General features: G+C 40.8%; 1 protein-coding gene across 2 annotated transcripts in view; it reads right to left on the reverse strand.

The window, feature by feature from the left end:
• rftn1b (raftlin, lipid raft linker 1b) overlaps positions 1-15,596 on the reverse strand; it is a 97,204-nt gene that overhangs the window by 65,158 nt on the left and 16,450 nt on the right. The gene's annotated exons all lie outside the window — the stretch shown is intronic.

Raw genomic sequence — 15,596 nt, forward strand, 5'->3', positions numbered from 1 at the left:
CCTGTCACATTCCCTTCTTTCCTATGACATGTTAGCGAGACTTTACAGCATGGGATACTGGGACTTAAAAAATTGTTTCTCTAGAAAGAATGCTGCAAAATTTGAAAAAATTACTTAAAAACTTTCAATATTAATTTTTCTATCAAATTAATGATGAGATACCTGGGTTGTGCAAAAACGTTGAGATATTTTGGCAGCAACAATAGGAGGTCTCAAGACTGAACACACAATGCATCCTAAAAGTAAAACAGCCATTAATGCAGTAGTTCTCAAACTTTTTCTGTCAGGCCCCCCCTTTGGAGAAAAAAAACAGTCGGGCCCCCCAAAACAAGTCAGGCTCAGTGGCGGCGCCAGAGATTTCTTTTGGGGTTGCTGTGGGGTAGCTTGACGTTTCATAGAGGGTGCTCAAACATTTAGGGTTTCCCATTAATGTACCGGTCGCTACAGTGGAATTTTCTACTGCAACAATCCCCACGAATATACACAACGTACCCGCGACTGTTACAATGAAGGCTCGATAATCAGCTCACGGCATATAGGTGTAAGCAGGGGTAAAGTGCTATTTTTATAGGTGGTGTGTGGACCTCACATAGGGGGGTCCGGGGGATTTATTTTTAAATATTGAAATTAAATGCATCAATCTGGTGCACTTTGAGAGCAAAATGAAGAGATATGGATACATCTCTCAACACGTAATAGTACTGTACTGCATCATATTATTTTCGAATCAATAATATTTCAAATTATGATTTTTTTTATTTTATTTAATTATTATTATTATTTTTTAAAATGTTTTCCTCCTGGTCCCTCGCGCCCCCCCTGGCATGCCTCTGCGCCCACTTTGAGAACCACTGCATTAATGGAATGCTCTGGGTAAGAGAGCAGTGTGTTTATCATGAACAATTAATTGTGATTTTATCAGAATCTTAATAAGGGGTTGTGCGATATTAATATTGCATGAGGCTCTGCTTAGATGTAAAACTGTATTCTACAGACTAAAGAAAAACGTGGCATTTGGTACAAAACTTGCAAAAAATCCCAACACGATAGTTAAAAAATAATTTCTCCCTCCAATATCATTAATAATATCTCAACAGCAATATCAGTCTAAATAGAATGAACTATTTATGTTTTACAAATCATTTAGACCTACTTAGTACTAAAATGTGACAAAGAAACTATATCAAAGCCCCCCTTCTAACCCTCAGTAACACTTAATATGTTTCTCCTTTAAAAACTTCAGCAACCAACTGTTAGCCAGCCTGTTCCACACTTACACTTACAAGATGAGGCGTCGACCTAAAAATAACAACAAAGTGTGAAATGGTTTCAGGCTTGCAAATTGCTCTTGACTGTGAAACTGTGGAAGGCTCTGGTGACCTGTTTGTTGCAGCAGAGCCGTTTCCAGTGCAGGATCTGGGCCTGTTCTGCCTGGAGTCACTAAACAGCAGCCAAGACTAAGCTCAGCAAGGATTATCTTCTACTTTTATTCCACATCTTCAAGCTCGCAGACTAGGCTTTGACCATGACATATAGTGTGTTTCCCTGTTATTTAGACTAACCCTACTCCATTATTGTATTACATTTGTGTTGCAAACCAGCCAAATGCTGTTGTTGTGCAGCAGTGGATGTAGAGATCAGTGGGATAGTCTCAGCAGATGGTCTTTTGATATGCCAACAAATACGATAGCTGTTCCTCATTAAAACAATGTTCTAATGTTATTGCTAGAGCATGTTGTCCTATTACAAATCGGGTTTTTGTTTGTTTATAATGAGCTACAGCATTTAAAGAATGACATTCTCTATCCAGATGTTTGACACCTGCTACAAGGCTTTGGAATTGAAAATGAAACACAAAGATGTTGTGGTTTCCCTCCAATTGAAGCTAATATAAAATAAAATAGGTGGTGAGGACTAACTAAGTAAGAGTCGTTGTAAAGTCAGCAGCATGAGCTATTGGCCATACTTTTAAGAAATAGGGGGGAGCATTTCACCTTTACTGGTTCAATATTTAACAGTGAACAGTTGCAGCCAAAACAGCAGTTACTAATTGATTGAAAGCATAGCAAGGATGTCTAAAATTCAACTAAATTCATGAATTCCTTTTTAGGGAAACATTACAGTCCATCAAAAAATATTAGGGCGATACATTTAGCTGCTGATATATTTCTGCTAGTGCGGCTAATATAAATGAATTTAGCCTTACGTACGAGCACAACAATATATGATCTAATCCTGATTCAGACATTGAGGTGGAGGAGAATAGATGGATGCTTTTAGAAAAGTGCGAGTTGCTCTGGGGGGCACTAGAGAGGCATAGGGAATAACAGACTGAGTGTATGCTAAAAGACACACAGTGCTAATTCATCCCCCGGTCTCTTCAGAAGTAATTAAGTACAATTATCGTCGGCCTCCGCACCCACACCTTAATCTCCCACCAGATGGAAGACCCTGCTGAGCAACAGGTGGCCTCTGTTCAGACAAACCTGCATCACATAACTGTCATTCGACTCTTTGGAAACAATGGTGGACCCAAAGAGAGCCAGACATCTGAGGGAAATATGAGAAGGATGCGTAATCATGACGGAGTGAGCGCACATGCGCGGTTTCTATTTCATAATTAACTCCCTGCTGTGCCTCTGTAACACCTGCCTCCGTCTTTTGTCTATGTTTATAACAATAGAACAAGAAAAAAGGCACTAGTGTCTACCTCACACAGATAAGAAAGCCCTCGTGTTTTGTTTACAGGAGTGAAACAAAACAAAAACTACAACTGCAAACTGGTTTATTGAATATGCTCAAAAGTCATTATTTTCCTTCGTTCATTTTTTATTTCTTTTTGGTAATTTGAGTTAGCAGGGGTTTGTTTTTATTCCCACACACATCTTCTCAAATACGCTACTTTGCATGTATGTGACCGGTGCACTTTAATTGCTCAGCAGGTGACAGATTCTGCACAGTGTGTTTACACATAATCACGGAGTATACACTCCACCTATCAGGGAGCTATCACTTCTCGTCACAGAAGAATAGAGAATTATGCCTTCACGTTGCAGCGGGGGACGGTGAACTCTGATTGCTTTTCCTTCATCTCTCTTTCACGACTGCAAATCCATCACGCCGACAAACCGCGCTCTGCATCCCACGTGGGTGCAAGTGCAATCAAACTGTAACGTGCACACAAATTGACCCCAATCAGCACGCTATTTTTGAATGCTACCCCTTGATGACACAAGCAGGTTTGACGATGGATTCGGGCAGATTGTTAGTCCTTGCTCCCATGAATGAAATCACGTTAAAGGTCTGCAGGGCCACACTGTACACAGCCCGCTGGAGCGTGACTCAGTGCTGTCTGAAGATGCTGAGTCTTCCGAGACAGTCAATTCAACTTTGCTCAACAGACTTTGTTCTTTCCACACATTTCTCACCCCATTTGTCAAATAAACCTAAATATAAAAGCTTCAACTTATTGATGTAGTAAGTTCTGTGGGGTTCACTGAAAAGCTGCTTTCTTGGTCTAGTGGGGAAGCTGTCCAGCAGAAGAAGGAACACTGCTTCTGTCTTTTTTGTTTTACTAACGAGAGTAAACTTCAAATCTGCTTTTGAAGAATGCCTTATTGACTCCCTAACGTGAGTGGTGGGAGGGGTTCACGTAACTTCAGAAGCTTCGGACGTCTCCTCTGGAGCTGTTTAATGGCAGTGGGAATAGATTTGCACAAGGAAAAACACAACCAAACTGCAAAAGGACTGACAATAGGAGTGGATGCTCTCCCATTTATGCCAGGCCAACATTTTAAATGGAGAAAAAAGTTAATTCAGGGAAAGAGGGGGCAATCAATACGGGAATCATTCACTGGTTGTATTATCATTTAGTGCACATTTCGGAGATGCAGAACGCAGTGCCTCTTAATTACATTTGTATCCAACCTCTCTATTAAATATGTGGTGGTCCCTACTGAAGCCAATACCACACATAAGCAGTGTTGTGTTATCTCCAGTCTTAATGGAAACGCTCCTGCGCATGCACTAAACCTCATCAAGGCAAACCTTTGTTTTGTTGTCAGTCTATTATACTGGAAAACTGAACACTTTCATTTTCCTTTCAGTCAATTGCTTCCAAAAAATGACACCTAACATAATGATTGATGGCACCTTTAAAATAAAGCGGAAAGCAAACTAGTTCATATTAATATTATGAGTCATCCTTGCTTACAAGGCTGCTGTTTTTTGAGGACAGAGCGTTTTAGTTTTTTTTTTGTAATTGCTGAGTCTCAGGCAGCGACATGTTCCCCCAGAATGAATTCATGGCATTTAAAAACAACACTTTATTAAAAAAAATGTAGCCTCTCCTACCTTTTTGTAAATTGATTTGAAAAGAACACTGAGTTTTACAGAGTGTGCAATTTAAGACTTTGAGCGGTGAGGAGCTGAACTTCATTATCAAGCTGACAAATAATTGTTTTTATTCACAGTCTTCACAGCATTCTCCCTCTCAAGAAAAAGTATGGAAATATTGAGAATGTCATTGTGCTAAAATACTTATCGCTGTTGGGAGAAAACTCATAACTCAACTTTTGATGATTGTTGATTTTCACTTCAGCTGAATGATCATATTGTTCCTCTATGCGCTGAGAAAAAAACATTTCACAACAGTTTAAGGGATGCTTAGTATGCCTTTCCCTAAAGTTCATAGCAAGCCTTTTAATGGTCAACAAACATCAGCTATGTACTTGAGCTTTCAAACATTAGTTTAAGTTCCCTATGAGTTTGACCGCTATCTGACTTCTGAGATCCGACACTGAATCCAAAAACATATTTTGCTTTGGCAACACGCTGCAAACACCCACTTGCCAGGAAGTTAGGTCAAGGATGAGGTCACTTCCTGTACATTCTGCTTGTGCAGCCTCCAAGGCCTCTTAAGAGAGCATCTAACAATAGCTGTGACCGCGTGGAAGATCCTCCATTTTTCTCCACACACATAAATACATTTGATCTTCTTCGGGAGGTGCCATCAGGGCCGGGTTGAAGGCCAGCGGAGGTGTTTTGTTAAATTTAGATTGTTTGCTCCTCTGCTGTGGAGACCCTGATTGCATTTCAACACAATCAATACTGGCATATTGGATCTGAGTGAGATGGCAATAAGAGCCAATAAAGCTTTGAGGGGGCGCTCGGGCGTATTGTCTGTCAGGCAGGCAGGAAAACAGCAGAGGCCACGTAAGAAGAGGCAATAAGCGGGCTGGATAAAACACAGCAGTGTACAAACACACCTAAAGACAAACTAACACAGAGGCAGATACAAAGGTTCTGAGACTTAAAAGGCATTTCACCAAAATACATGTGTACATACAAGCCGTACCCACTACACAGTCTCTATCTTGGTTTCCATCTTTCTCCCCTCATTTCCTCTCTCTTCAAGACACTCACACTCACTTGCTCATCTAATGACGCACGCAGCTTCCCCACATGCGGAATTCATATCTCAAAAATAAAGCCCATAGAGCCTTCGGATGTGTTATTTTGCCGAAGCACTGAGATGTTTGATGACAAGGTCGTGCAGAGAGTGCGGCCAGGACTGTAATTTCAGGATTCTTTAGGATCCTAGATTAATAAGTGCCCTTGGCAAACTTTAAAATGTCTCTGAATGTAACTTTGTGATACACGTCTGCTTTATTTATATTTTTCTCAGTTCTTCTCACTCTCTGACCCTCCATCTCATATCCCCTGGCTACATCCCCTACATCCCCTGTTACAAACTCATCGTGCTGGCCTGAAGGGCCTGGATCGCATCATGAGAGGAATATTTTTCTAAAGCAAGGGAAATTGCATTTTCTCTGACACCATACAAATAAACACACACATACCCCATAAAGGAAACTGAGTTCATTTAACTGCAACAACAAAGCCTTCAGACACAGGAAATAGTCTTCAGTGAGTACGACGCATTACAAGGAGAGCTAGTCTTAAACACAACTGCAGAGTGAGAGACATGCGGTGAGGGCGAAAGAGGAAGGAACCTAGCAGAAATCTGCGTTTCCTGTTTCTGAAAACTTTGTCAGCGTTTGCAACCGTTTGAAGCTTAACGAATGGAACCTGCTGAGCTCTTGCTCTGTCACACGCCTAAAATGCTGCTCGGACATCTTTGTCTCCGCAAACGATGGCTTGGCATTTTGCTGCCTGACTGCCTCAAAACAATACAAGCAGCATCTACTTAGTATGCCTCTAACCGTGGATGGAGAAAGATGCAGAAACAAGAAGCAGCAACACAAGCCTCTACGGCAGCTGATGCATATTTCATGCGCATTTCTTAAACATTCCACAATTTAATGGTAATCACATTGAAAACCTTTATCTGTGTGCAAAGACCTGTCTGTTCCAAAGGAGGTCTGGGTTATTAATTCACTATTTTCCAATATATAATCACCGCTTGCCCATTTTGATTTTCTCCCACCATCAGAAACACATTTCCAATTCAACTCACTTCTGTCTGCATCTAATTTACAATCATGTTGTGATTTGAGCTGCGCAGCCACACCCTGGGCAGCAGGAATATAATGGAAATATAATGTAAAAACCAGATGACCGTGAATTCAGTCTTCAATGTCATTCTCCCCTTCAATAACTGCGATTCAATTCCACCTCTCAAGCTGAGGAGCCAGGGGATAAATCCCGGCTCCCCCGCCATCCAAGGACTAATCTCGCCTCGGAAAGCCACTCCAGCGTGCGGCGTTCCTGCTGACCTCTCCTGCAGCTCGGGCTTGTATCTGAGTGGAGTGACGGGGGGGGGAAAGGCTGCTCCTGCGTGTCACTCACCTGCCGCCACCGCTACAGCTCATATTAACAAGGGGACTCGGGGCTCTGGGGGTTTTGCATATAAATGATGTGTCTCGCTCCTGAGATGATATCAAACGGTGTGTCTGGGCCTGTGTGTGTGTGTATGTGTAGGCTTCACATGTCTGCTCACCAGCTTGGATTTCAAGGGCGGCATCTTTATATTTCCAGTATTCCCTAACCTGTCCACCAGGGAAGAGATGACGCATTAATCACGTTTTTTATTTTTTGAGACAATTCTATCATTTTAAAATCACATTTTGGTAAATTAGATTAATGCCACATATCCCAGAGTCTGTTGCGCTTGTGTTTGCAACACAATTACTTTTTTCCACACCGTCTAACACCAACAGCAAGGTGCTTTCTCAGCTCCCTGTAGGGTCATGATCTCAATACCAAACAGACTCTCCGTTTTGTTTTACTGCAGTGCTTTCAGAGGCGGATAAATGGTAGCAGAGTGACCATGAAGCTAACTGTGTGTTTCCCAATGACACAGTAACATAAGGCAACAACTCATTGGTGGGCTGATGCTGGTATTAGGTGCAGAGAGGGTTTATTACCAGCAGCTTTGAACCGATTTACTCTGCCTTTCATCACTATTTCTGCAGTGAAAGCTGTTATTTTTGTTACATTAGTTGGCTGGTTATAATAGCCTGCAGGGCCATTGTGGTGGCAGTTGCAGAAAGCTATGATCCAACACTATGGCAAGAAATTATTACAAACATTATTCACAGTGCAGTAGTCATGCTGAAGTGAACTCAACATCATGAGGGCATATTTCCCCAAGAAGAGAGAGGTAAAGGAGAAGCGTGAAGTCAGCCTTCATTTGTTTCCAGTTAGAAATGCTGATGCAGAACATTTTCCTGCTGCTACATTAAAGATGTTCCTTTCTTATGCAAGATTAGAAAGTGACAGTAATAATGATTCCTGTATTAGCAAAAAAAATGTGCCTTTCCCAGGTTCTTCTGGTTTTCATATGACAGTCTAATTGTTTTAGATGCTGCCTACTGGTAAACAGGTTCAAACCAACACATCTCTTTTAGCGTGTCACATCACTGTACAAAGGAATTAACACATCTATTTCCATGACTTGTTCCTTTAATATAGTTGAATGTGACATTAATTCAATCGAATGTGATATGAAGATTCTTTGTGCCTTATCTGAGTGTCAAGACATGAAAACAATATACAATTTGGGGGAAGAAAGCGGACATCAATAAGCTAAAAACAAGGTCAGAAATGATACCTTTAAAATTGGCCTCTAAGTTCTGATAAAATCAACATCCCTAAAAGAATACAAGCTGATTAATCATTGTAGGGAGTAACACAAAGGTTAAACAGACATTTGAGGGATAATAGCATTTTACATTTGCCTTTGAATGTGGAGTGATTGCACCACAAGAAGAAAACGCATAAGCCACCATGAGTACTTTCCCAAGTTAGGCTGTACAGTATGAGCTAAAGTCCTTTTTTCTTTGTAAGACGAACATTTTGTACTTTTTTACAAGGTAAAATGCAAAGTCTCTATTTTTAGGTACAAAGTGGATTTCTGATCTCTAGTACTACTCTGTTATTTATTTGTAATTGTTTTACATTAGGACATGCATGACACACATATACATTCCTGCTTTACATTATTTCCCTGATTGACAGGTGACGGTAATTCGCCAACAAAAAGTACAGATGTGCCTCCAAAAGGCTGCAAAGAAAAAAAATGTTTGGTTTAAAGTCCGAGTCACAGCAACCCAACATCTAGAAACTATTGGCAACGTTCCAGTTAACTACACCGTAAAGACTACAGTCACCAGCCAACCAGCAGGTGAGTCCAGCACTCTAATTAAAGGGAGACAACTCTGACAGGAGTCTGTATTAGTCATTCAAAAAGAAAAAACGGAAAATGTAATGCTGTGGATTAACAAGCCCTTTTTAGAGTTACATAGATAAAATAACATTGGATCGCTTATTTCTTTACATCATTCCAGTCTTTTGGAATGATCAGATGAGATAAAGATGATGAATGAAAAGAGCCTCTGTATGTGTCCTCCTGACTTCAGTAGTTAGCCTTTGTTTCCCAAGTACTTTCTCTTTTCTTGCACTGATTCGTTGAAGCTGAACGGCCAAGGAAAAGAGTGATTCCTGCCTGCTGTCATTTCCACATGCTGAATTGACAGTGACCGAGATGCTTCGGTGAGGAACCACATTGGAACATACGTTTTCTGTTTAGAAGAAAACCTTTTAAGGAATGATTGGAGGAAATTGGTATTTATTAGTAACACGGTTCATGTATTTGTGTGACGTATCTTTACTTTGCCAGTTTCAGCTGTGAGCCATCTATTAAGGAAAAGCTTATCCCTGATTTTGGGAGCACTCTAAATATCTCAATGTATGTGCACCACCAACAGTTCTACCAGACTATTTTCATATTCATAATCCTTGACTGTGTCTTAAATATTTAATACGTTTCCTGTAGAAAAAGGCCAGGCACATGAATCATTACCTACACTTACATACCTGGTACAAGGTAATTACAGCCATGAGTAACATGCTAACCTTTAACCTAAAAAATCTGCTGATGTAGTGAAATGATTAAGCCACTGGGGCTGCAATGACTAGACTCTAGATTTCTCCAACTTAATGTGCTCCTATGGGAAACAGACACAAACACACACAATGCACATATTTTAAGAGATGAACAACAGAGAATCATAGACAAAGGGTTCTGACAGTGACAGAGAGACAGAGTAAGAGGAAACTGATTACAGTAAGTACCACCCCCACCATTATAGAAAATACTTGAAGATAATAATGTGGCCGTGAGCCAGAGACACACACACACACACACACACACACACACACACACACACACACACACACACACACACACACACACAAACACATTTAGACAAAATGGAGGTACCCGTACACTGTCCCATACGAGGCAGGACAGAAAAGCCCGCCTGGCCCCCAGACGCCCACGCTCCCCGGCTCCTTCATCCATCCAGTCTAGTCAGCCTGACAAACTAATGGAGACTAATCAACTGTCAGGGCGAACACGGCGCGCACTACATCTCCCGGCTTCCAGTACCATCCCCCCTCCTCCCCCTTCTCACCCACAGCCCCCTCCCACCGCCGCCACCACCAAATCCCCCCCCCCCACCCCACCACCATCATTGCAGCTATAACTGTCATGAGCAGAAATAACAGAGTGATGACTATATATAGCAACCCCACTTCTAGAGCGCACACACAAACACACACAGGATCGTCCCAGAGCTCATTAATTCCCCATTTGCTCACCCTAATGACCTCTATTTTATACTTATACTTAATCTAATCCTAACTCTACATCTGATTTTAAATGTACCTTGATCCTAACCCCGATGCTAATGTCTGTGGGCCAAGCTGCAAAATATGTGTTGAGGACATTACCCTCTTCTTTTTAAATCAATGTATTTGACAATGTCCTGCTGAGAAGGACAGCTTACAGGCAGTCCGTACTTTGATTATAATCAGTGTAAGCAGAATATCTCTGATTATTGCAACTGTTATTTAAACAGTAGGTTATCGTTTTAATTGGCTAATAATAAAAGTGTTGGATAACTCTTTAAATATGACTTTATTTTGTTTCTCTTTCTTTGTTGTGGTTCTGAATGCAAGCTGCAAAATCTCATGGGAGTTAACTGCTGTAGAATCAGAGCTGTGTGTGTGTGTGTGTGTGTGTGTGTGTGTGTGTGTGTGTGTGTGTGTGTGTGTGTGTGTGTGTGTGTGTGTGTGTGTGTGTGTGTGTGTGTGTGTGTGTGTGTGTGTGTGTGTGTGTGTGTGTGTGTGTGTGTGTGTGTGTGTGTGTGTGTGTGTGTGTGTGTGGGAAAAATGAGTGGTATGCCCAGCAGTGGAAGACAAAGAGTGTTCTTCATTAGCGGGTTAGCAGAATGACTTTTCTGTCTTTAGTTCATTAGTATCAATCACTTAGTATCAAACATCCAATCCATCCATTTTTAAGCAGAACATGTTATAGATATATCAGCCATGCCCATTTGCTCCAATTTACTTGTCAGTATGAATATTGTTTCAGACTTTCCCAAAAATGTGTTGCCTTTTTTTTGCTTATATATCTTAAGCAAGCAGTGAACTCAACATTTGCCTTTTTACAAGACTTTTATGAAAGAGTTTTTTATTTACAATTCCTGCTCAGCCTGTGTGTTCCAATCTTTATTTCAGACTCAAGGTCCATATCACATACAAAAAGACAAAACACATCAATAAATAAGATAAAAAGCTAAACACAAAAAAGATAAAAACAAACAGATAAAAAACATAAAATCAGTCCAATCACAGCTAGCCACACATGCTCACTGTCTTAGGCTATTGCGCCAATGTCTCCAAATCATGGAAGAGAACCGAGTAGAACTCTTCACATGGTTAATTAATATCAAGATAACATGATTGTCCGAGTCTTCTAGGCGACACATGAATTTGTACATTAACTTTCTTAAAAGGGCTTGAAAAGTAGGTACCCCCAAGTTAACAAACAGCTGGCTGGCACTGTGCCATCTTGATACCCTCAGCAGCAACCGTAAAGCATCATTGTATGCAACTTTTAGTTTTTGCATGCTTCTAGCCTTGTAGTTACTCCACAGGGGAGCCGTGTACAATGGTGGACAGAAAGATTTAAAAAGTGATACCTTGATATCTACATAGCACTTGTGAAACTTCCGCATTAATATGTTTGCCTGGGCATACAGTTTGCAGCGTTGTCTATGAATGTCTTTGTCATCTCATCAGAAATATAATGACCAAGGTACTTAATCTCACTGCACACAAGAAGAATGTTGTTACTGGGAATAAAATTAGGAAATACAGCCTTTTTATCCTCTTTACTTCGCACAATCATGATGCTACTCTTCTTGGCGTTATACTTAATATTAAAATCAATGCCATACTGGGAACAAGTCCTCAGAAGCTGTTGTAAGCCAGCACTGCACGGGGAGAAGATGATTAAATCATCAGCGTACATAAGGTGGTTGACAACAGTAGCTCCGATGACACATTCAGTTTTAGACAAGTTCAGTTTCCTAGACAGATCATCCAGATTAAACAACAAAGGAGATAAAATCCCACCTTGCTTGACCCCATTACCAACATAAAAATGTTCAGACACAGTATTGCCCCACTTCACCTGCATAGTCTGATGTGCATACCAAAAGGCTAAGATCCTTATTATGTACTTGGGTACCCCTCTCTGGCACATTTTGTCAAATAATTTGAAATGATTCAGTCTATCAAATGCCCTGGAAGCATCAATAAAACACAGAAACATGGTGGAATTATGGCTTCTATATTTTGCTATAATGTCTTTTAAAGCAAAAATACACATATCTGTGCCATGTTTTCTTTTAAAACCAACCTGGTTGTCAGCTGTGGTAATATACCTTTCCAGCCTAACCAACATAATTCTCTCCAACACTTTGGAGAGAATGCTAGCTAAAGCAATGGGTCTGTAATTATCAATGCCATTAATCTTCCCAGCTTTATCCTTGATGACTGGCACAAGTAGCACAGATAACATGGAATCTGGTAAGACATCATGATTAAGGAAACCAGTAAGACACAGAGCAAGAAGAGGAGCAAGCTTAAGACTGGCATGTTTTAAGTGTTCAGCTGAGATGAGATCCGGGCCACAAGCTTTGTTCTTTTCTAGATTCATTATAGTGTTGTAGACTTCCTCTGATCTAACTGTAACATTTTCAGTGGAGTCAACCTTTTCAACCACAAATGCATCACTCTTAACACAGTTGAACAACTCATAATAGTGTTGTCGCCACAGTTCTGCGATGCTGCCTGACCCACACACTCCTTCAATGGAAGACGGTAAGGGAGTCTTACAGCTGTTTATGACTTTGACCTTTTTCCAGAAATCATAGCAACTATTGTTGCGCAGCTTTCTGGCAAGTGAGTCAGCTCTCATTGTGTCCTCATTTTCTTTTAATGAAGCGGACAGCATACTTATATTTGGCATTAGTGGACTGTTTATGTTCAAACAAAGACCCCTGTCTCGGCCTTCCTGATTCGGCCCACAATTTAAAAGCATCTCTAGCAGCAGTGTGTAGCTCAGACACATGTTCATTCCATCCAGGTTTTATACTATGCTCCTTTTTCTTACTGTTGTAAAAACCCTTACTTGAGTCATTTAACACATCAATAATAAGATCATATGTAAAACATAGATCACTACCATGCTGCGCATTTTTACAGTTGGTCTCACTGCACAGCATTGCTCCTCTAGGAATTACAACCAAGTCTAATGATTTGTCAGTGAGTGAGGTATAGTGATTAATATCCTTCTCACTTAACTTTGACCAATCCAGCCTCCCTGTGTATGTTTTATTGTCCTCAACAGATAGCACCGGAATATTTTCAACATTTAGGGTCAATACAAAAGGAATATGATCTGTAGTGGCTAACTCATAACAAATGTCAATGTTGTCCAGAGAAGCATGTGCATCAGCTGTGCATATACAGTGATCTAGCCATGACATAGTATGCCATGCTTCACTAATATATGTAAAGCTTTTCTCAGGTAGAAGAGATTTACTTGACAGCATGAGATTATTATCATTACAAAAATGCAGTAAACATTTGCCAAACAGAGATTTATCATCCGAAATGTCAGCATTCAAGTCCCCCACTACATACACACAGGTTGTGGCATTATCCTTAATGAATGCGTTAACAAATGCCATTCTATTGCGATATTCATCTTCATTTTCATATGATTCATAAGGTGTGTAAATATTTACGATAATAAATGACCTATTTTCATACTTGATCTCTATACCAATGGCCCAGTCCACGTCCAATCTTATCACTGTAACCAAAGGATCATATTTACTGTTCCAGAGAATCGCCACACCACCAGGTATCCTGCCATGGGCAATTTTATCACAGAGATCAGTAGTTGACTCTCCAACTCCATGAAAATTAGCATGTAGTGTATTCAGTCTTTCCAGATCTTGCTTAGGTAACCATGTCTCTTGTAAGCACAGAATATCACATTCCTCCAACAATTTATCAACAACCAGCCGCCTCGCTTTATCACCAGCACTGTGCCCCACACGTAGGCCACGCGTGTTATATGACACCACCCGCATCCTATTGTTTATGTACTATAGCCATTTACATCAGCAGATGCATGATTCCCGTGTTGTACAGCAGCGACCACATTGTTTGTAGTAGTGCTATCCCCCACAAGCGGGCCGTCTTGGCTCATAATAGCGTGTGTGTCTTGCTTGTGATCATGATAACCATTTTAAACTTTACTGCAGAATAATTCACTGTAGGAATGCTACTATTGACCCCATTAACATTATTTATCATATTTACTATTTATCATCATTTGGTACAATATTGATATCGAAACCTTATCCTAAAAAGAAAATAGACTATATCCGCTTAAGTCTGGAATAACATTTTGAAAAAGTTGCCAACATCAGTTTCTAACTTTCATCCTAGGTATACCTCAACTATGAGAGACAAAAGGAGAAAAAAAAATCCAGAAAATCACATTGTCTGATTTGTAAAGACTTTATTTGCAAATTATGGTGGAAAATAAGTATTTGGTCAATAACAAAAGTTCATCTCAATACTTTGTTATATACCCTTTGTTGGCAATGACAGAGGTCAAACGTTTTATGTAAGTCTTCACAAGGTTTTCACACACTGTTGCTGGTATTTTGGCCCATTCCTCCATGCAGATCTCCTCTAGATCAGTGATGTTTTGGGGCTGTCGCTGGGCAACACAGACTTTCATCTCCCTCCAAAGATTTTCTATGGGGTTGAGATCTGGAGACTGGCTAGGCCACTCCAGGACCTTGAAATGCTTCTTACGACTCCACTCCTTCGTTGCCCGGGCGGTGTGTTTGGGATCCTTGTCATGCTGAAAGACCCAGCCACGTTTCATCTTCAATGCCCTTGCTGATGGAAGGAGGTTGTCACTCAAAATCTCATGATACATGGCCCCATTCATTCTTTCCTTTACACGTATCAGTCGTCCTGGTCCCTTTGCAGAAAAACAGCCCCAAAGCATGATGTTTCCACCCCCATGTTTCACAGTAGGTATGGTGTTCTTTGGATGCAACTCAGCATTCTTTCTCCTCCAAACACGTCTAGTTGAGTTTTTACCAAAAAGTTCTATTTTGGTTTCATCTGAACATATGACATTCTCCCAATCCTCTTCTGGATCATCTAAATGCTCTCTAGCAAACTTCAGATGGGCCTGGACATGTACTAGCTTAAGCAGGGGGACACGTCTGGCACTGCAGGATTTGAGTCTCTGGCGGCGTAGTGTGTTACTGATGGTAGCCTTTGTTACTTTGGTCCCAGCTCTCTGCAGGTCATTGACTAGGTCCCCCCGTGTGGTTCTGGGATTTTTGCTCACCGTTCTTGTGATCATTTTGACCCCACGGGGTGAGATCTTGCATGGAGCCCCAGATCGAGGGAGATTATCAGTGGTCTTGTATGTCTTCCATTATCTAATAATTGCTCCCACAGTTGATTTCTTCAAACCAAGCTGCTTACCTATTGCAGATTCAGTCTTCCCAGCCTAGTGCAGGTCTACAATTGTGTTTCTGGTATCCTTTGACAGCTCTTTGGTCTTGGCCATAGTGGAGTTTGGAGTGTGACTGTTTGAGGTTGTGGACAGGTGTCTTTTATACTGATAACGAGTTCAAACAGGTGCCATTAATACAGTTAACAAGTGGAGGACAGAGGAG

This window comes from Notothenia rossii (assembly GCF_949606895.1).
Source record: "Notothenia rossii genome assembly, chromosome: 7".
In the NCBI taxonomy this organism is placed as follows: domain Eukaryota; kingdom Metazoa; phylum Chordata; class Actinopteri; order Perciformes; family Nototheniidae; genus Notothenia; species Notothenia rossii.